The following is a 24374-nucleotide window of genomic DNA, read 5'->3' as shown; positions in this document are numbered from 1 at the left end:
CTACCCTGCTTCATGTCATACACAATTATTTGTTGCTTGCCACCGGCCTTATGACTTGTGTGCAACTCAAGGGAACCTGTCTCCCAATCCTACCTGGCCTTCATAGCCATAAGCCAAGGTCTTCCAAGAATTAATGGGTAGCCCTCCCCCTTAGTTGGGATCACATAAGCATCAATTGAGACTGACACACCAAAAGCTGAAACCTTCACTCCATTAACCTTTCCCACACAAGCCACCCTCACATTATTTGCCATCTTAGCTTGTAAGGAAGTATGCTCGTTTACTTCCAAACCCAACCTGTGCATCAATTTCTCTGTCATAACACAAATCTTGGCTCCACCATCCACATACACATTGGAGACTCACTGACTCTTAATCTCTACATCAATGACTGGCACAATATCCTTCATGCCTCTTGCACTAATGGCTTTGCCTTAACCCTCCTAGTGCTAACCATCTTAGACCAGGTTCTAGGCATCTTTGGGGAAAGGTGGAGGAGTTGCTGCCATGAGATGAGGTCATAGGGTATGGATCCCACCCCAAGTGGAAAGTCTTCTACTCCTATGTGCCTCCTTGACCTACTCTTCCTTTTCTTGTCTCCTATCACTTGAGAGGAACCCTCATTCCCTTTATTCGGCTCTGAAGCTTCCATTTCATCAATTCTTTGTCTCCTAACTCTCTTTATTGGCATGGCAATAGCTTCCTCCATTTTTTCTTTCCCTTTATACTTACCATTGTCAAGACTTATGACAGAGACAACCCTATCCTCCCCACCTGATGGTAGTGGAGGGATCTCTGCTGGTGCTTGTGGTGGTGGAGGAGGGGGTCTCAATATTTGAATTGGTGGAGCCACATGTGCATTTTGTCCATTTGGCGGCCTTGCTCGAGGAGGGGTGACTTGTTGGCGGGGAGGTCGTCTTTGATTACCATTTCCTTGATAGCGTCGTGGGTGAGACAATAATACATGCCGTGACCTACCTCTCCAGAATTGTAGCAAACGTACTCACGGGTTTGCCTTTGTCCTTCTTTCATATTTCATTCATTTCCTGGCTGGGGAGCCCTTACACCTTGAACCAAATTGATGGACATGCTCTCTAGCTGATTGGTGATTTGTTGAAGCAGCTCTTGTTGAGAGGACTCTTGGTCTGTTGCTCCTGTCCCTGCTACTACCCTTGCCGTAGGTTGAGCTAGCAGTGGAGGCTCCATTCCTCCTTGTAACTGAGCTTGGAACTTTAAATTCCGATCCTTCTCCCTTGCATAATTCATAGCTTTCTCAAAGGTGTCTAGGAATTTACCTTTTACCTTTTCTCGAAGGATGGGGTAAAGCCCTGCTAGGAAACAATCCTTCTTTAGGCACTCTGGCGCCCTTTCCCCTTCGCCTAGTGATGCACTCCACTTCTCCCACAGGTTGGAAAACTCCCCTTCATAGCTTCTATAGTCATTGGGTGATGTTTGGAGTAGCTCTAAGAGTTGTCTCCGTATCTCCTCTGGAGGCTCATGATGGCGAAATTCTTTGATGAAGGCCATTTTTAAGGCTTCTCACTCTCTTCTTTCTTCGGGTGCCAAAGTTTGATACCATACTTTAGCACCTTCTCTTAAGACTAGTGGAAAGTCCCTTAGCTTTGTGGCCTCATCATCCCTTCTGGACACTAAAAATGCCATTTCCAAATTATCTAAAAAGTCTGAAGCAACCTCCCCAGGCTTACCATAAAAATTAGGGAAGGCCATAATGTAACTGAGAGAGTACACAATTACACAAACAACTCCAATTTATTAAAAGTAGAGTATGATAAGTACAATTTGGAGCTTTAGCATAGCTAGCTCAAAATAGGATGAATATTGACACATCAAAGGAGTGGTGATAATATACTAAGGGTAGAATGACAAGATGAGGAGAGCACAAGATTTCCCCAAGTCTTTCAGCCCCAAACAACAAGGCTATTCTTTGCTGATAGAATAATTTCCTATCAATACATATATTAACACACATATGATGCACAAAATGGAAAGGAAACATCCGTGGATCATTATTGTAATTATTGGCATCCATACTTACCCACAGAAATAGACTAGCTTAGTTGCACCATCTTTGGACCAATGAGCCTGATCAGCCACAGAAGGTCCGCACCTGGGATCACTTCTACTCTTCCTGACGCGTCTGTGAAGATGTAGGGGGTGATGGCAACACGTCTTACTATGCCGAGCCTTTTTGAAAGTAGTAGTTGGATGCTATTGTTATAATCAACATGATGAACAAAAGTTACACCATTAATGTGCAAAACATCATCAACAAGGATAGTCTCTTTAGATTGAGATAATTTCTTGAAAATTAGCAACAAAGGTAAAGCGGGAAGGCTCTTTGCCTGATCACCAAAGCACTTTGGACAATATCCAAAGAAATCTTCGTGCGGACTGGAGGTTGGCTTAGGACTGGTGGCGTCTGGATCCACAAAGTGCACTGGGAGCACATGCATACGAGCGGCAATCTTATAGGCAAGCCTTTGCCTCTTTGCTTCATGAGGGTTTAGGGGTGTACCAGATGAGTTGCGTAGGAAATTGGATCCTAAAGCAGAGAAATATATTCTTGTGGGATATTCCCTTGAACAAAAGGGGTACAGGTGCTACAATCCTACCACACGAGAATTACGAGTGAGCAGAGATGTAGTCTTTGATGAGATGAGCAGCTGGTACAGTAATGCACATGGCACTATTGGGGCTGATGTAAAAGATGATGTGGTTGTACAAAATGTGAGGCCACAGTCACAGGTTTTGAGTGGACCACAAGAGTCCTCTTCTCATGGCTCTGTTGAGAAACCATGGAATGGTAGACTACGTACGCAGGTTACTCCACCAACAGGTACAGGGAATGTATCACGAAAAGGAAAGGAAAAGGTTGATGAACCTCCCTTTATGACTGATGCATCATCAGGTTTTTCACATGTAGACATGGATTCAAATGGTTCTGAACAAAGTCTTGATGAGGAATTTGGAATTCCGGCTGTCAGGACACCTGGTGTAAGGAAAGTACAAGAAGATGCTAGAGGGCAAAGGAGTGACCCAGAACCGCGCAGATCTAATAGAGTCAGAAATCTAGTTCAGAAATTGACTTATGATGGGTATCTAGCGCATCACCAAGCCTACATGGCTAAGGTGATACAGGATGTGGAGCCCACATGTTTTGAGGATGCAGTTGGAAATGTGCATTGGGATGATGCAATGAATGAAGAGATGGCTGCATTGGAAGCAAACGACACATGGGAGTTGGTGCCATTGCCAACTGTCAAGAAAGCTATTGGCTATAAATGGGTGTATAAAACCAAGCATAAGGCTGATGGTAACATTGAGCGTCACAAGGCAAGGCTGGTCGCAAAGGGTTATGCACAGACATATGGCATAGACTATGAGGAGACCTTTGCTCCAGTGGCAAAGATGACGACTGTGAGAGCTGTCATAGCAGTGGCTACATCTAGAGGATGGATTATGCATCAAATGGATGTAAAGAATGCCTTCTTGAATGGTGAGTTGCAAGAGGAAGTGTATATGGATCAGCCACCTGGTTATGTCGATCCAGGTTACCCAGATTATGTATGCAGGCTTCTCAAAGCTTTGTATGGTTTGAAGCAGGGCTCTAGAGCATGGTATGACAGGATTGCCAAGTATCTTGTCAGTATTGGTTTTAGGAGAGCTCATGCTGATCATTCACTCTATGTACGTGAGAGTGATGTGGGGATTGTGGTCATTACCATATATGTAGATGACCTTATTATTGTTGGTGACAATGCTATGGAGATTGACCATGTGAAGGGTCTTCTCAAAGAGGAGTTTGAAATGAAAGATTTGGGCGAGTTGTGCTACTTTCTTGGCATTGAGGTGATCAGGACTCCAGAGGGTGTATGGCTGTCACAGAGACAGTATGCTTTGGACATGTTGTCAAAGTATGGTATGGCTGATTGTAAGTCAATTTCTATTCCCTTGGATGTGAATGCAAAGCTGAGTGCAGAGAAGGGTGATGTTGTTGAGGATGTCAATATGTACAGGAAGATGGTGGGTAGTCTAATCTACTTGACTATCACAAGGCCAGACTTGGGCTACACAGTAGGCTTGGAGAGTCAGATCATGCAGCTTCCGAGGAAGCCACATTTGGATGGAGTACGACGCACACTTAGGTATGTGCAAGGGACTCTTGACTACGCATTGTTCTATGCAGCAGATGCACCATTAGCATTGTATGGGTATACAGATGCAGATTGGGCAGGTAGCATTGTTGATAGGAGATCTACGAGTGGCTTCATGTTCTCTTTTGGGAGTGCTGCTGTTACTTGGAGCAGCAAAAAGCAGCCTACGGTTGCTTTATCGAGCACAGAGGCCGAGTACAGAGGTGCAGCAGTTGCAGCGTGCGAGGTAGCTTGGCTACGCACATTACTTGAGGACTTGGGAGTGCAGGTGGACCAGCAGATTTTCATTCATTGTGACAACCTCAGCAGCATGCAGTTGGCTAGGAACCCAGTGTTCCATGCCAGGACCAAACACATAGAGGTCCATTACCACTACCTTCGAGAGCGAGTGTTGGCGGGCGACATCGACTTGGTCTACGTCAGCACAGAGGAGAAGATAGCAGATATCTTTACCAAGGCCCTCGGAGCTGAGAAGCTTCGACGTTTCCGGACTATGCTCGGACTCTGCGACATGCAGAGCTCGAGTGGGAGTGTTGAGATGTCGAGCTCTACACCTTGAGCTGGCATCCACTACGGGTCTTGGCCGCTTACGGCATTTACTCACTGGCGCGTTAGGTGACCGACACGGAGGATCTCTGCCAGTGATTCTACAGTTGGACTACACATATAGTGCCAGCCTAGTACGCTTCTAGCGAGTTCACACTTAGTGACCGCATGTACATATGTGCTACTTTTCAGCTTTAGCACTTAGTCATTTTGTAGTCTCTTTTCTGTGAAGAAGAAGAAGAAGCTTTCCATCTCTGTGTGCTTTGTGCTTGTCTTGTGTAGCTCTCTTGCATCCTCATTCTTTACAAGTGTGTGTGTGTGAGCAAGAAGGTGGCTAGGGTGAAAGGGGGAAAGACTAGGTGATGAATATGACAAAAATAAAGACTTTTTCCACCACAAATGGTTCCAATATGTGGCCCACTTGCTTTGCACAAATTTTGTTGATAGAGGACTAGGGGAGGGCATGGAGGGGGGTCTAGGGTGACCTTTGGGGGGTGGGAGAATCATTTCCCTCAAGAAAATAGAGAAAAATGAAGAAAATTGGCTTGGCATTTTCTTCTTTTCCTTATGAGTCAAAAGTGAGGTGACCCACCATGCATGATGCTCCTTTTGGACTTCTTCATTATGCATCACATGTGTGATGACACCTCAAGAGGTCCCACGGGCCCATGATGTCACTAAGGCATCTTATTTGTAAGACTAGTAGATATTATGTACACATGGCAATTACATAATAGGAAATACCTAGGTAGTGGATCCCACCACTTTCCCTTCAAGTTTCACTTATACCATAGGTGAAACCAAATCCAAGTTCCTTTTTTCCATGGGTTTCAACTTTGTTTAGGGCTCCTTCCCATATGAAGCTCATCCATGTGCCCAAACCATGCCGAAATCCCTTGCCAAAAATGGACATTTTCCTAGTAATAGATCCATTGCCAAAACTTATTTTATTTTTATTTCTTGAGTTTGTACAAGGTTGAGCCAAACCTTAAGTGCCAAAAAACCCTTCTAGTGAGTAAGGTTCACTCTTGTTGCTCCATTGCTTCACACTTCTTGCTGTGATCATTCTACTTGCTGTTGTAATCCTTAGCGGTGCAAGCTTAGGTGCTCGCATCTGTGAAACACTTTTACCTTGCTAATTATGATCATTACCAAGATGACTTGGCAACACCCAACATTGTTATACATGCACTAGAGCCTTCTTAGTCAAGAGGAGCTTCTTCCTCTTGGTTTCTGGCAATGCCAAGATTGTGGTTTTAAGAGGGGTCTTAAAAAACATGCATCACAATACATTGCAAGATGCCCTAAGGATACTCAAAGTGAGAAAACAACATCCACAAAACCAACACAAGTGGGAAAAGTTGCTATAGCACCACTTAGAGCCATAGAAGACATGCTCAAAAGAATGAACAAAATGATGAATAATATAGAAAGCTCCTATGAGAGGACTTGGGTAAGGGATACCTCAACAGAGACAACCGATTAGGCCGCAAAAATGGTGTGCTATTGAGGGTAAATAGACAAACCATGAGACCAATGAGTGCTTTACCAACCAAAGTACGATGGAAATGTTCAGCATGTGCCTATGAGACCACAAGGACAACCCATGTACAGATCTCAGCCTAATATGGCCCCAACACAAAGACCACCGATGGGCATGGAAAGACCACAACCAGCGTTGGGTCAACAAACTCCATTTCCTAGACATAATGTAGTGCCTATAAAGTACATGCATTCAGAAGGAGTCATAGATGAAAAAGCACTAGTGCCTAATACACCTTATGTTGAGCCTAGTCTATCTACAGTAATGGAAGAAGGAGAGTGGTATAATTCACATCCACCTTCAATGGAAGAGCCTATGACTTATGCTACACGAGAGCTTACACCGATGTACTTTGTAGCTAATTGTTAACCCTCACGGCTCACGGACACCCTATCACCTACGACGGATGTTCTAACCTATGGCAGACATTGTATTATTTATTTGGTAGAGTCAGGTACTAGGCTTGTCGGTCCAATAGGAAAAGGGTAAGAGTGATCGCCGATGAGAGGCGCACTCTAACTGGAACATTCAAGGGATTAGTTGGCTAAGCATGGGCGCCCAAGTGTGAATGGGGCGAGCTCATATAGAAGTCAACTAAATCTAAAATTCACTCATTCTCTCATTTGTGCAATAGAAGAGTGCTCTTGCTCCATCTCCATCTCCCTCTTCTTCTTCTTCATCTCCTTGTGTATGTGTGTATGCGAGAGAGAGAGAGAGAGAGAGAGAGAGAGAGAGAGAGAGAGAGAGAGAGAGAGAGAGAGAGAGAGAGAGAGAGAGAGAGAGAGAGAGAGAGAGAGTGCAATCGAGCATTGCGATGACGGCACGGCGGCGGCGAAGCGGTTGAGCGCGGCGAAGCGGCGGCTCCTTCTTCTTCGCGGCGAGGCATCCTCCACGAAGCAAGCGTAGAGCGGTGAGTGACACACCATCGCCTTCTTTGAGCTTACTAGTTTAGGCTTATTGTGTGCTTGGAGCCATTTGTGGCTCGCACACGGTGTATCGGTGAGTTCCTTGCATTGACACGTGCGATATACGCGCACAGTTTTGGCACCGTTGCCGGGGAATGCCGTGCATTAAGCTCGAGTAGCACTCTGTGCTTCTCCGTGGTGCAATTTCAATTATAGGAAAGGTAGGGAAGGAGTGTGTGTGTGTTGAGAAGAGGGATTTGGTGTTATACTGTGTGTTTTTTTTTGTTAATGGAGTTTTCAAAGGTACTGTGTTTATTCTTTGTGTATTAAGGTAGTTAGTTTTCTTTGTTAATGGAGATTTCAAAGGTTCTGTGTTTATTCTCTGTGTATTAAGGTAGTTAGTTTTCTGTGTACAGTAAGTAGGAAGTAGATTAGTGAGAGTTAATAGAGTGTGTTAGTGTGTAAGAGTAGGTGTATTAGTTAGAAGTAGGTAGATAGAGTGTGTGTGTGCTCTCGCGCAGGCCGCGATGACCTTATCCTTTAAAAAAAAAATTAATAATAATAAAAATTTAATTTTTTTAAAAAAAAATTTAAAAAATAAAAATAAAAAAGTTTAAAGGTAGGACCGGGATCGGGAATATCTCCCAGACCCAAGCCCAGACCCAAGCCCAAGCTCACGCTCAGGCCTAGGCCTTAGTCGTCTTTAAAAAAAAAAACGAATTTAGCTTCACACATAGCTAAAAATCAATTTTTTGAGGACCAACGAAACGTCAGATGCCCGAAAATTGTGTTGTAAAGCACACAACGACCCTCTGAGTGATACGCTTGTTTCGAGCTATCACACACTTTAATCCAAAAAAATCAAACATTAAAAAATATTCAAAAAACATCAAAAACAAGAAAAAATCAAGTAGAAAACGGGGTGCAAAACACACACAAAACAAAGCAAGTAACCTTTGAGGGTACTTGTCGACACTTGTAGGGCACCCAAAGCACATGTATCTATGCTCTGGTCGTGTGCTAGAGTCCGAACAACTAGCTAGTGCTTCGATTTACGGGGGTACTCACTATCCTTCCACGCTAGGGTCTACGCCCTCGGCGGGGACCCAAGGTAGTGCAACCCAAGACCCAAATATAGCGGCTAGCGACTCTTCCTCTGACTTCGATATTATGGAAGAGCATCTTACACAAAGCCCCGGGGGAACAAATGAAACCGTACCTAGCTGGGCCCAACAACCTGGAACTAGTGTTTTTAGCCGTTTGATGGAAACTTTTAGTAGAGCTACGCTCTCTGAACCTACGGCTAGTGAAGTAAACGAAGGGGGTGGGGAAGTAGAATCACCATTCACATCTCCTGTAGACCCCACACTCTCTCAGAGGGCCCATGTGGACATTCCACCTATCTCATTTAATGAGGGCCCTACCGAGATACCACCTTCCAAAGTCGCCTCTAAGGTAGCGGTGACTAAAAGTCAAAACACGAGAAGCGACATTGCATCCACCTCACGGCAACCCTCTAGTACACCAAGTTTGGACGGGGTATTTCTCAATGAAAATTGGGAATATGACCTACACACGGAGACTTTGACCGACCTATACGTGGGCTACACATACCATGTAGGTTGGTTAGAAGTTGTACAATCTACATCTAGTGCCACTAGTCTAGAGGAACAACAACACATGATCTGCAATGTCACCCATAGGATTATCCAGTCCGAGAGGCAAAATCAAGGAATAAACATACCTTCGACGGGTCCTATGCGATTTTTAGACACGGGCAAAGGGAAACAACCCACTCTATCACAAATGGAGACTCCCCCAGTGAGTCCCATTGATCCCCCATATGTTGTTTCGCTAGGGGTCTCAATGCAATCTGAGCCCACAAGTGATAGCTTTACTTTTACAAGTCTAGCTCATCTTTCCCTGGATGACACCATGGATACCATGCCTACCCCAATGATGGGCATGACAAGAAACACACCATGGACCTCGTTTGTTAGTAAATCACCGCTACATGGTAGCTCAATGCCTGCAATAGTACCTACAAGTGCGTACCAATTGTATGCACCTATGGGTCCACGTACTCATGTAGTCCCTACCCCTCCCATTGTTTCAACTACCTATGCTCCACAACCACAATACACAAGTTCTTATTTCCATGGGACTATACCGGGTAGCATTAGCATGTCACATCCGACGTTTGTTATGCCTAGGGCCACCCATATGAACTATGGACCACCACATGGCACAACATCATACCCAACGTGGAACCCAAGGGCTTCCTATGCGCCAAGCCCAATGCCAATACCTACTCCACATGTAGTATCTGGAGCACCTTCACCCACGGTGCCTGCTCACTTAGGTGACTTGGCAACATTTTCTCAAGCTATTGGTCGATCTATTGCTGAGAATATGCGTAACACGCCTGATAGAGAGCCTAGAAGTAAGGAAGTACAAATAGCCAAGCTCACACAAAAATTTAGTGGAGACGCGGATGTGAGAAAGCATATCGAAGTGTTTGAACAAATATGCGATTCTCTAGGAGAACACAATGACCTACATAAGAGCAATGCTTTAAGACTAACCTTAAGTGGAAAGGTTGGGGATTGGTATAGAACCCTAAGGGTGGAAGAAAAAACGATTTACCCTACTCTTAGGAGACTGTTCTTAAAGGAATACATACGAGAGGGAGTGCTTTGGGGTGTAGCCTCTCAGCTCCAGAAAGCCCAACGAGAAGAAGGAGAGTCGGTGAGAGACTTTATAAGTCGCTTGAAGCATTTGAATTCTCGTTGTAATCCAAATGAGCGCTTCAACAATAACCAATTGCTTGATAGATTCATTAGGGGGTTACGACATGCGGATATCTACAATGGCCTAGTCATTAGAGGTATCACTACTTGGGAAGCAATCACCACCAATGCGATCCAATTGGAGGATAATTTAATGATTCAAGGAGAAAGAGTGTCTGTTGAGCCTAAATCTATTAGTTTGCAAGCATCAGGGCATCAGCCAATGACCCTAAAGCCTATTGCTAAGGAGCCAAAGATATCTGAGATGACTTTAGCAGATCTCACCAAGGCTATTCAAGAGAGTCTTAGAGACAATCGTGCTCCGCAAAACAATCATATGTATCCAAGAAGGGAGCAGCAATGGTGCTCAGTATGCTATGGACCGCATAGTACCAATGAATGCCCTACTTTTAGAGTAAAATTCAATGGGAACTACAATGCATGTGGAAGGTATGGTCATCAAGCTAAGGATTGCATAGTATTTAAGCGCGCGATGGCCAATAGACCAACCTTAGCATGGACAGACACACCTCGAGTGCCTCACCTCTTGAACAAACAGCACAACACATGGTCCCTAGGGCCCAAAATGTTGTTCAAACAACACCTTTACCACCTCTAGTGCTAGGACCGCAACCACCACATCCGAGAATCACTTCTGTGAATCAACTGGGTTGTGAGTCATCTATTGCTTTTTTGGAAGGCTGTGAGGAAGATATAGATCCTAATATCACCTATGGGATGGATGTGCTTGAAGAAAGTCCACAATACTACATGGAGGACTATTGGGGACAATTCCAACCTTTATATCAAGTAGCTGCTCTTGCGGCAAGAGGCCAAAATATCAATTACACCGCTAAGAGACCACCTCTTCAATTCTATGAGTGTGGAGGTCCACATCGTGTAGCCGAGTGTCCTATTAGGCTACAAAAGAACGCCACACTAATGCAAACCAATCAAGCGAGAATGTCTACAATGCCGATACTCATGTGTAATCGATGTGGCATAGATCATTTGATTGCCCAATGTCCAAATAATCCAAATGCACCGAAGATCATGCCATTAAACTTGATTGAAGTTACCGAGGATCCATCACCAAGTACACCCGTGGTACCAGTAAACGTACTCACACGATCGATGCTCCAAAAACAAAATTATATTCTTGAGGAAAGAGACACGGCATCAATTACCCAATCTCAGAAAAAGAAGAAAACACGAAGAAAGAGATCGCAAAAAGCAGCGAAGTCAGACCCTAGTTCAAAGACCAACATAGGGACTGGTGATGACCCCGTATATATGAATGACGCTGAAGAAGATTCTGATTCAGGTGAAACCATGGAGACCAAAACGACCACTAACATAGAAACCAACAAGGAAGATCTTCATGAGCCACAATGGCCAGGATCCAAAAAGAAGATAAGAACTTACCCAAACCCTACAGAGGAGATTGAGCGAGTCAAGCAATTAAGGAGTTTGGTAGAAGATACCCAAAGGGATCTAGAACCAGCACCTAGGAAGATCCAGATTACAGACACCGTGTTCCCTACGCAACAACAACCTCACCAAGTCCATAGACCCTTGGACATACCTAGTGTCATCCAAGAAGAAAGTGACTTAAAGTCATGGGAAAGTGGGCGTACTCACTTTTTGATGGAAAGAATGTTTACAGAGGGACTACCTGATCCTATCGAAGAAATGGAGATCCCATCTTTCCCACTTCAAGGGACTCAAGGCCAAAAGGTGCCGTTAAACATTGCCAAATTGATGGATTTCATGTCTTCAGAAGTTAGAACCACCATCATGTCCAAACTATATAAAGACCCTGAGCTAGTCTCAGCTCTTCGAGCCTTCCTCAATGGAGAACTGAAGTTTGGGCTACCACAATTTGCCCAGATGGATGGAGTTGGGGAGATGCCAATAGAGGAGGAATACATAGATCCACAACCCAACCTAGATGAGAACCTTGTTATAGAAATACCTGTTAACAAGTTGGGACAATACTTTGAGGGTGATGAATCCAATGCGACCTACCAATCACTACTAAGGGATTAACTGTGAAGGGAATCCTTGATGGTGGCGCTAGGGTTAGCATTGTGACTGAAAATTGCTGGGAAACTATGGGAAGACCTCACCTTGTGACCACAACCATAGTAGTGAAGATGGCCAATGGGTCTATTGTTAAACCTATTGGGATGCTAGAAGACCTCCATATCAAGGTCTTTGGACATAAAATAAGGATTACCTTTATTGTTATGGATTTCTCCAAACACACTATGGCATCATAGATGATCTTAGGACGTCCTTTCATGAGGGAAGCAAAAATGGTGCATGACTGGTCTAAAAACCATGTCTATTTGCAGTTCCAAGATTTTGTCATTCGAGTGGATCTTGTGATGGGTTGAGCACATCCTCTAGGCAACAGGTTTATAATTGATCATAGATCTGACACAACAGTTCACTCGGCCCCATTGCAGTATTGTTACACGTGTAAAGCGGACACTGATGTTGGGGAAGATTCTCCTTATATGGACGTACTACCTGGAATGACTGAGTTGGACAATGTGGATTGGGTCCACCTAGCAGCAACCATAGACACTTGGGAAAATAGGGGGACAACATGGGTAACACCTGAGGGGGATGAAATGCCCGTACTCTTAAATATGCTACAAGCAATGCATATAGCTTTCGACAAGACTCATCCTAATATACCGAAGAAAACATACAAGTGGGTCCCTAAAGCTTCTTTAGAGACCATAGCTAGTGCTAAAAAACAAAAGCCTTGTAAGAAACATCGCACTCGCTCCAAGAAAAGTAAGAAAACATGGCGTTGGATTCCTAAACGACTATTGGAAGCCCAAGGCTACTATCAAGGAAATGATCAAATCTGGGTGCCAAAACGTAGATTGTGTTCTTACTTGTCACATGACCCATGTGAGCTCAATCCTGTAGCTCCAAAACGAATTGATGATCGCAGAAAGAAAAAAATCAATGAATGCTACACACCCGCTCCAGAGCTAGTTTGGGTACCGAAGAAAGAACGATTTGTTCCTCCTAGCTCAGGAAGGGGGGAGTCCCATGAAGCTTCTAGCTCCGCATATAATGCATCCATAGAGGTAAAAGCTTCTCCACAGCCCCCACCTACAATAGTGGACCTCCATGAAGCTACAAAAGAATCCACACCTCCCAGTGTTCAAGAATCACCTGATGAACCACTTCAAGTTCTATCCTGGGAGAGTACCTTACCACCCTTGCAACTCGATGAGGCACCTAAGGTAATAGAAAACTACTGGCAAAAATCCTCACCTGTTACCAACTGGAGCAATTGGTTTCAAAGGGTGACGAGCACATTTCAAACGATATGATCCACCCAAAGAAGGGGGGAGTGTTTACTGACAGTCATCATTCACTTACTCCCCTCTCAACCTTGTTTCCCTGACCTCTCAATCTCCCAATCTTAGGGAATGTACATATAAAGCTTAATACTCACAAAAAAAAAAGAGCAAGAGCAATTAGCAAACAAGTATGCACAATAAAAGTCAAAACATTGACTCAGACCTACACATTCACATCCGGTACACTGAAACAGAAACCTATGTCATAAAACACCTATGATCCTCATCACTCAAGTGATGGAGGGTAGGTAGAATTAGTACGATAGGAGTGTTTCTGTTTTAGAGTTGAGTGATTAGCAAAGTTCCTTTTTTCCCACTGAGGTGCCTCCTGGAGGTTTTCCTTGTGTTTCCTAGTGTGTACATGAGTGTGTTACTGTTGTTAGGATTTGGACCTTCATGGGATCTTTCTCTCGTTCACACTTCAAATCAAGTGCGACCATTGACACAAACAGGTGTTTCTTGTCCATTAGCATTGCCCCTTATCTTTTTTTGCATCTATGTTTGTCTGCTTTAATTGTGATTGGTAGCATAATATTCAGCGCATTTGTGTAGCACCAAACATTAAATTCAATGTAATTTTTTGTCATAATCACTTGTCTAGATTTAAAAATCAAGCAGTCCGACTAAGCTAGTTTGACTAAGTTAGGTGTTAGAGATCTTCTCTTAATGCCATGGGGAATGCCTTCCTAATAATCAATGGTTACTTAGGTTCTTAATCTGATTTAGGCAGCATTGTGTGAAATGTACTAGGCCTTTCTAGTGGGCTTAGACCCTATTGACCTTTAGCTTAAGTATTATAAAGGGAGTTTACTTGTGTGATGAGCATGGGGAGGTGTATCAGTGTTATATGACCCCCCAAAGTTACAAAATTAAAATGTTGAAAACGAACAAACAAAAAATCAAAGTGCCACAATGTAAAATCTTAAGCTAGAAGAGAAATCTCATCTTGATTGGGTACTTCACTCACATGTATCGCCTATGGTACTAGAGCCCTAGAGGTTCCCAGTGTGGGCGCTTTTCCTTGAAAAGCAAAAAACCCAAGGCATACAAAATAAGCACACACATCAAAATTGAATCACTGTGAAAAGACTTTGGGGGGTCAAAGAAAAGGTAATCAGTCAGGCGATGATTTCATGAGAAATTCCTTTTATCGTAGCTTAACTACAAGGTCTTCTAGGTATAGCCTCTAGTCAGCCCTCGAACATGAAATACTTGGCTCTCGCGATTAAACAACTTAATTGACCGGCGAAAATTAAGAAGCTTACCCATCGTATTAATAGTCGATCTTTAGTGCCTTTCGACCGTTAAATTAGCGACCCCAGACTTGTTTAATTTTTTACCTATACATTTACATCTGTTTATGCATTTGATTATATTGCAATTTAATGTTTATTGCTGACAAATGGTTTAAAATTCATTTACCAATCAATTTGTCTTCAAAGAAGGCGATGGTGTGTCACTCACCGCTCTACGCTTGCCTCGTGGAGGATTCCTCGTCGCGAAGAAGAAGGAGACGCCGCTACGTTGCGCTCAACCGCTTCACCGCCGTCGTGCCTTCGTAATGCTCGAGCGCCCACACACTCCCTCTCTCTCCCTCTCTCTCTCTCTCTCTCTCTCTCTCTCTCTCTCTCGCATACACACACACACAAGGAGATGAAGAAGAAGAAGAGGGAGATGGAGATGGAGCAAGAGCACTCTTCTATGGCACAAATGAGAGAATGAGTGAATTTTAGGTTTAGTTGAATTTTATATGAGCTCGCCCCATTCACACTTGGACGCCCATGCTTAGCCAACTAATCCCTTGAATGTTCCAGTTAGAGTGCGTCTCTCATCGGCGATCACTCTTACCCTTTTCCTATTGGACCGACAAGCCCAGTACCTGACTCTACCAAATAAATAATACAATGTCCGCCATAGGTTAGAACGTCCGTCGTAGGTGATAGGGTGTCCGTGAGCTGTGAGGGTTAACACTAATCAAGGTGTTAGACCTTCAATGGTAAGACCCATGATTAAGCCAAAGACTGGAAACTGCCATAATTGTGGTGCAGATGATCATTGGAAAAATGAATGCCCAGACTCTAACAAGAACATCAAGCCAATTGAATATTTTTGTACACAATGTTGCAAGAAGGGTGGACACTCCCATGAAGACTGTCCAAAAAATTCGTTAAACAAAGGAAAAGCAGTGGTGAATGTAGTCCAAGTGATACCTAGTAGCTCTTTAAAAAGTGAACTAATTGTTCCAGTCAAGGTGATCACTAGAGGCCAAGCTAAGAAAAAGAAACATAACTCCTCTGATGAATCAGAGAATACTAAACATTCCTCACAAAAGACCAAGAAAAGAAGACGTCAAAGATATGAGATGAGAAAACAGAAACAAAAGGAAGAAATTGAGGAAAAAGCCAAAAAGCTATTCCAGGAAAAAGTGAAAGAAACTAAGAGCGAAATCAAGGAAATCACAATAAAATCTGGAGGATCAATTTTGGTAGACAAAGCTTTTGAGCCAGTCAATGCAAGCTTGGAAGCTTTCCAAGTGCGACTTAAAGCAAGCCAAAATATGAAAAACGAATGCAAAAACTATTCTTCTCTAGATATGGAAGCAACTAAGTTTGAAGCTTATCAAAACTTGGAATGAATTACTCAAGAAATACTGGAAAAACAAAAACCCAAGCTTGAGAATAAAGAAAAACTTAAGGAGTTTGTGGTAGAAACCAATAAAGAGAAATCCAAAGTGGTGGTAGAACCCCATCTTGAAACTAAAGAGCCAAAACTCATAGTGCTTGACAATGAAGATGCTTTAAATGGAATTCCATTTGTGGAGGAAGACTGGTCGAGACATTTATGGAAAAAAGTGTGAGAGATTAACGATGGGAGCATAACTTTGAAATCAACTCCTATAGAGGAAGTCTGCTTAGACAATTTACCTTTTGATATGGACATGGATATAGAATCCTTGTATGGGGATTGTGGCTTTGAAGAATCACGAATGTCTAAGCCATTGAATCTAAAAACACTACCCTCTTACTTGGAAGACAACGAAGATGAGTCCATAGTGTGCAAAACCAATCAGACAAAAAGAGCGGAACAGACCCTAGAGGTAGAGAACATCCATTCAATCATGTCAACACCCATTCAATGTACTCTTACCATGGGAGAACTGTTAATCAGAACATATTTATGGAATGATTTACAAAAAAGTCTAGAGAAGGTGGGAAAAATAGGGCTAATCATAAAAACTTTGGGTAAATTGAAACATGAATTGGATAACAAGGAGATTAGATCTCTCCCTATGAACAAAGTCGGACAATACTACAAGGGGAAAGAAGGAAACACAACCCTTCCAGAGAAACCATGGAAATACTGGAGAGTGGGGCAGGCATATCCATAGCCATAAGAGCAGTATGGGAATCATGGGAAAAACCAGCCATTAGACAAACACAAATAAAATTACAACAAGCTGATGGACACATAGAAAAACCCCTACGACTGCTTGAAAAAGTGATAGTTAGTTACTATGGAATTGATTATCAACATACTTTTGCGATAGTGGACTTTGGAAAGAAACTTCATTATGAAATCATCTTGGGAAGGCCATTCATGCGGCAAGTACAACTCATTCAAGATTGGGGAAACAATCACATGTACTCTAAGTAAGTGGGATCAATCACAAGGGTTAATTTGAAAGATCACACTTTTTAAGATGTAATGAAAATACCCATTTAAGAATTTGACTCAGTATCTTCAATTGAATCAAAGCTTCCATCTTGGTTAAACAAAGGCACACCTATTTGGATGTGTGGTGCCTCAAAAAATGGGAGTTTAAAACAAGAAGAATGTATCTTAGAAAGGGATTGCACAGATGAAAAATATATACTTGAACCCTTTCTGGAGCATTTGTTTGAACCATTTGAATGGACTCAAATTTTGACAATAATAGATGTGTATGTGAATACGTCTATACCTACTCAATTCTGTAATGAGGATGGTTATGGTATAATTCTTGTACAAATGATCTCAACCATTCAAATTGAAGATGAAGTTCAAGACCCCAAGGACTTACTGAAATCTCAACAAGTCTTTTCAGATCTCTATTATGATGCTACTGTGATGAATTTGAAGAACATTCAACTACATTCGATGATTTTGGATCAGAAAAAGAACATGTGAGAGCCTAACTACTCCTAAAAGGAGAAGAGGAAAAGTTTTTTGACTCTTCAAACCAAAAACCAAGAAGAGAGAAATGGTATAGAAGGAAAAGGGAAACAAAAAATGGAAGTCTATACTTATGCCATCAGTTTCTAGGAGAACACAGCTTCTGATGCAGATAGATGCACATGATTGTGTCAAAGATAAAATCATGCGTAGGTATCCCTCAAACAACAAGCAAGGAGCATCAAAAATATCAAGGAAAATGAGAAAGGAAACTCAATCAAAACCTACGCACCAGGATGATGAATCAACCATACACGGGTTGAACAAAAGAAAAAAAAATCAAGAATTGAAAAAAACTTTAAAGGAGGTGTATACCACTAAAATGGAAACAAACAAGGAAGAGAATAAAGATGTAATGAGTGTTCCATCCCATTACAAGAAATATACTCTCCAAGATCGCAAGATCATAGTGGAACAACTTGTAAGGGAACTAAGAAAGCAGGGTGAGTCAAATGAAGGACCCGAACTTTGCAAAGAAAATAGATTTAGCCGAACCAAGGGAAGAGCCCAGACCTACCTACATTGCGACCGACTTGAGTGAAGAAGAAGAAGAGCTTTTGCTAAGCTTACTAAAAAAATACCGAGATATATTTGCTTGGTCTTATAAAGATCTTAAGGGTGTTGATCCAAAAAATTTTCAACATACCATACCTATGAGAGATGATGCAAAACCAAGTAGACAATGGCCATATACTTATAATGTATCACGAGGAGAGGAATGGTACGAAAAGGAAGACGTTAATTTTAGTGCACAAGTTGAAGTTCTAAATTTTGAAACTCGAGATCTGAACATATATAAGGATGAAACCTCGATTGTAGGAACGAAGAATTGGTTCATAGGACCCTTTCATATTTATGTATCTCCCTAAAGACACTATGTATCTTTTTGGTTTTTCTACGGTTATAAATATTTGATTTTGATATGACACGTATTGTTTTTAGGTCATAATATTTGAGTTTGAATCTTGGTTTTATCATTCTAACTAACTTGAGTGATGGTGTGTGTGTGTGTGTAGATGACTGCCATTTTACCTCAAGGGATATGGGTGGATATATTCTCTCGCCTTATGGTGGAGGAGCATCTTCAAACTGGAGTGGAAGTGCAAAGACATGTCACTACCACACATAATGGGAAAGAGAAGAAAAGGTTAATGCCCACGGATTGTATTGTACCTAATACATTCTGAGCTTGGTACCATTACGCCACAAAAAACCTCGAGTTTAGACCACTTGAACATAAACCCTCGCCTGTTGGGAGTATCGAGTGGATACAATCCAAGTTGGGAAAAGATATTTTTGTCACTAACCAAGTGTTGTATATAAATGCTTATGAACTTACCTTGAGACCAACAAAGGAAACATAGATAGCTAGAAACATACTTCCCTTACTAATGGCTACGGGATGTTTGAACATTGTAATGTTCAATGTATGGGGCCGCCAATGGCAAACCAACGACCAACATTCCTTTAACCCGATACCTTGGAAGTTGTTCTTTGAATTATTTGAAAAGTCACTAGTCCACAATCTTTGCCATGTAAAAGTTTGATATAATCTTATATCTGACCCTAGTGCCTTGCAGATTGTGCGAATATACACAACGCAGATGGGTGGGACACATGGAATTGTTTCCAAAAACATTTTCTTACTTCGATGACTACTGTGGGTACAAGAAGGCAATTGTTCATGCCAAAATGAGAGTATCTGTAACTAACCGATCCCTTACTCAGCAATGGTATGACTCACACCCCAAGGAAGAAATGTTTCAACCAAAGATAAAAAGGGATTATTGGGATCACCCATCCGATATACTCAAGGAATGGGATAGCTATGCTCCATTGGTGGAAGGATGTCACAATGGATATTATCGGGTGCATTATGTCAAAGCCATTAGGATCTATTAGAAACTTTCAAGACACTTTCTAGACTTTTTGGAACCCCAAAGTTGTGTGATATAGAAACAATTTATTCATTATTCTTTCTCCTATTCTCTCTCTCATCTTATCTCAATTGTCTATTCTATTTGGCTTAAAGGACTTCGAGCGGGTTAGAATATTGTACTAAGTGTGACCTTGGTGATATGGTGCAGTAAGTTACCATGCCTCCTAGAGGAAATACGGCTGTTGTTAACACAAATGGGTCTATTGTTCCTCAGTACACCATCATTGATAAAGACATTTATGCTATGATTCACAAGTCTCGACTTGGAAACTTTAGCCGGGAAGGGAAAGATGTAGGCAAAGTTCTTGAAGATTGGATTGAGTGCATGGATGGCTACTTTGATTTGGATCATTTATCTGCAGTAAACAAAGTTATCATCACTAAGTTCAAACTAGAGAAAACAACCAAGCGTTGATGGAGAGACCATTGCAAAGAAAACAATGTCGGTCCTAATGCTGCAAATTGGGATTATCTTAAAACCCAGCTCAAGAAGAACTATCAGAAAAAAGTCTATCATTTAGACTCTGTATGAATGAGTTTCTCGATTGTACTCAAGGAACCGGAGATCTCGAATCATACTATCAACATTTCTTGACCCTTGTCAAGTATGCTCCAGTAGGGATGACTCAAGAGTTCAAGGTAGCTCATTTCGTGTTACATAATCCTATGAAGACTAGACTCCAAAGTCTTCGTCTTACAAATTTTGTAGATGTCCTTGATGCAGGCAAACCCATTGAAATAGAGTTATCTACTACCAAAAGAGGAAACCAGAATGTGCTCGTGTTCATGAAATCAAAAGGCCTCGTCTCGAGGAGGAACAAAGGTCTAGAAATCCATAGCAAAGAAGAGAGAACTTATTACGTATGAAGGCCAGATAGGATCATTTGTGCTACACTTGTCTTAATATTGGTCATCAATCTAGGGATTGTCCATTTAACAATTCAAGCTTCACAGGATTAGTGGACAATTATGAACGTAGAAACTTCAATCCAAATTAGAATTTCAAAAATTTTAGACCTAGACCATCGACAATTCAGAGAAACTTCAATCAACAGAATTTTAACCAAAACCAGAGACAACCTCAAAACCAAGGGAATTTTAGACCAGACAATCCATCTTTTGTCCAGAATGGATCGCCTGCCAACAATAACAACAATGAAAATGTTAAACGTTGTCAAAAAGTAGGCGGTCTTGCCAGGAAGGCACCGGGCCTCTTGCTGTGAGAGTTTGTGAGGAAGCTCAAGGGTTATGAGAAAGAGCTAAGATGTAGATAACATAGCTTCTAGAGCTAAAGAAGAAATGTAGCCAAAGAAGCCGCTCACTTTTCCTTACAAACACACACATGATGGAGAGAACTCATGAAAGATAGTCAGAACAAAAAAAAATGAAAACATCGAGATTACGATCATATCGTATCATGGGTAGGATAAAAGGGTTAATGGATGAGTTAATGATATTTAATCTTTGTTGTCCAAATAAGCTGCGGATTGCTCTTTGGAACTATAGCTTTGTGCTTACAATAATGTATATGTTTTGTCTAGCGATTGGGATTAGTTGTGAGTACAAATCCTCTTGATTCATAATAAAATAACCACATTCACATCAAAAGAGAAGTCATAGTCAATAATAGGTAGTATGATGGGATCTGGTGAGAGAAGTATTTCGCTGAGCCTTTCAGGACGAAATAGAAACACTATGCGTTGCTGAAAGTGAATCTTTCGACTAATCCAAATGTTGACCCTTATAGATTGCACTGAATGGAATTGAAAGAAATTACCTCTATGTGGATTATGGTTATTCATCAATGATATACCTAGTATGTTCAAAGATAAAGGTATGAAAGAAGTGAAAGGAGAAGAAGAAGAGAGTTTCTCTCCCAAGCCCTATTGTTTCCCTTAGGCAATAAGGATACTGCGGGGAGAGAAGTACCTGTAGCAAGGAGATTCTAGAGTTTGTGGAAGAGAATGAGAACCTTAAGAGAGAGAGATACTTGTGGAAGATGAAGATATGGTTACTAACCTTGTGCTCATAATTGTTTCCCGCAAGAAGGTTGCTGCTTGAATACCTTCCAATGAAACAATTAGGACACAACAAGAGAGATCAAAGGGAAATTAAGATAGAATTAGAGATAGATCTAAATGTGGTGGTGGTATTAAAGATAGACAATGAGAGATAGAGATAGAGTTAGAGACGAGTATTGGACTAGATATGCAAATGAAGGTAAAACTAGCAACATATATCTTACATGAGAGCAATCGCCACCACCTTAATGGAGAGAGAAGATGAGGCAAGACTTTAGCCTTTCTTCAAGAGAAAGTGTGGCACTAAGATGAGTGTGTCACTATGGAATTGAGCTATTCTCACTCACTCATAACTTTTCCCAATGAAGAGAAGGTTGCCCTTTTTATAGGTGAGGGAGCCATCTTTTACATAATCACTTGATTATGCTAAAGAGTTAGCCCAAATCAAATTTTCTTTGGATACTTCTTAAAATGGACAATATTAGGACTAAAAATATCATGAAATTCAGAATCTTTGGTTGTTGAGGTTCCATGTTGTGGGCCCCACCTAGGCATCTTCTGTGTGGCTCCAACAGGGGGTCCCAACTTGTGTGTCTTGTCCTTCAAGGCATCTTTGAGGTGTCACATTCACATGCTTGTGTCTTTTATCCTCCAAATATCTTATTTTATGGAAAAAGACCAAGATTACCTCTTTTCACTTGATTCACCTGTTTACCATCTCTTCTTGCAGTGTAGTTGTGAGAGGATTTTTCACTCTTTTCCCTGTAACTTTTGACCTGTAACTCGGATTGACATGCTTCAAAAGGAAAAATTGGCCTACTAAAAGAGCTTGACTTGGTTTTTGAATTTTCTCCACACCCTTAGGTCGGGATTTTCAAATTGGGATGGTCCAAGAAGCTTTGGATCTTCCTTTTCATAAAGTCTTGTAGTAGGCCCTTCCCTCTTGTATGTATCCAAGAAGGTATGCATTATTGAAGGGTTATATTATTAAATAAATGTGAAAAGAAGAAAATAATTTATATATGGTAGGGTATAGCTGAGATATTAGAAGAAATATACAAATGCTTTTCCCCGAGACAAAAAGAGGCACAATCATTGATACTTCTCTTGCAGTACTTTCTAATAGTAATGTACATTTATATTACTTCAAAGGTAATACTAAGGTATGGTAGAAAGCTTTTATATATGCATATGAGTATTATATGAAGTATACTTATGCATCAAAAAGTCACAAGATAAATCGTTTAATGCCCGTTCCCACTATATACGTGCCACAGCACGACAACGTCAACCTCGTCTAGGAGGAGGAGGAAATCAAATACCTCAAGTTAATAGAGCTCAAGGGTCTAGAGGTGAAGTAAGTTAGACAAACGTGTATGTTCATGCTGCAATTGAACATTAGGGAGTGAATGAACAATATTTAGTAATTCATATCCCAACGGAGTATCAAGATAACCATTTTACCTTATTGATTGATTTAGGGAGTACACGTTCTTTCATATCTCCTAAGTGCATTAAAGATCTTATTTTGTATGAAGACCTTGATACAAACCCTTAAAGTGGAATTAGCTATAGGTAGGAAGGTTAAATATTCTGCTTCAGTGCCCAAACACCCCTGTGTCCAGCCCATAGACTCTCATGAAACTCTTGCATGAGCTTTACTTGAGTCTCTTTTTTACATATAACCCATTGTGGTGTAGCACCCTTTTGTTTAGGATGCTTCCACAAGTAACCATCCCTCAAAAAGTACCCATATGCTTTCCTGCGTATCCTCCTAAATTCTTGTTCAGACCAATCATCCTGTTTTGCTAGAGTACTCAAATAGCTTCCAATAAGAAGCCAATCACCTTCATAAAGATCTTTCAAGAACAATTCAAGTGTATTAGTCATGCAGACATAGTTACCTTTGACATGAGAGATGAAATAGAACTTTGTGCCCACATCATCTCCCTCATCAATCATCTGTGACTCATCTTCATACCTTGCCCCTGATAGCATATCTGCCACTGTATTGTCTTTACCTGCAATGCGCTTGAACTCGGGATTTAAGGACTTAATGTAGGCAATCCACCGCAACATAGCAATGTCTGGCATTGAGCAGCTTGTAATCATCCCAAGAAGTGGTAGACAATCTATTTCTACAACCACACATGCACCAATTAGGTGCTCTTTCCCACTTTTCAAGGCTGTAACCATACCCCATAACTCTCTCTTTATCTGTGAATACTTTCTTTGGCGAGCACTTAGTACCTTTGCTCCAAATCTTACCACATACTTGTGTCCTTCTTTGTCATCTTTCCCTATTGCCCATCCAATCCCTGTAGGACTGGTGTCTACTGTCACAATTATTGGCCTTTGACACTGATAGTCTACCTTTCTCAAAGTCGTTGCTGACTGGAGCAACTCCTTTAGCTTTTTCATAGATTTTACATGTGCTTCTGTCCATTTAAACTTTTGATTCTTTCTAAGCAGCTGATAAAGAGGATCAGCTACATGTGCATAATGTGGAATCCAAATAACATAGAAGACACATGCTCCTAGAAACCTTCTAACCTCAGTGATGCAAGTGCATGTTTCTTTCATTCTTTGGATGGCATCTACCTTTGTTGGACAAGGTTTCCTACCATATGGCCTGCACATGTGCCCCACAATGAGCACTTCATTGACACCAAACATAGACTTTTTCCCTGACAATGTAAGATTCACTTCTTCCAGCCTAGACAAAATTTTATCAAAATCATTTATGTGATTTACCACAAACCTGCGACATCCCTTGAGATCCAAAGCTTCATCTTTGTCACTTTCTTGACATCCTTTGATAGGAAAATCATCAATGAAAGGCATTGTGATTTGAG

Source organism: Adiantum capillus-veneris, chromosome 5 (assembly GCF_014529385.1).
Source record: "Adiantum capillus-veneris isolate H3 chromosome 5, ASM1452938v2, whole genome shotgun sequence".
Taxonomy (NCBI): domain Eukaryota; kingdom Viridiplantae; phylum Streptophyta; class Polypodiopsida; order Polypodiales; family Pteridaceae; genus Adiantum; species Adiantum capillus-veneris.
This window is presented reverse-complemented; position numbering follows the sequence as displayed.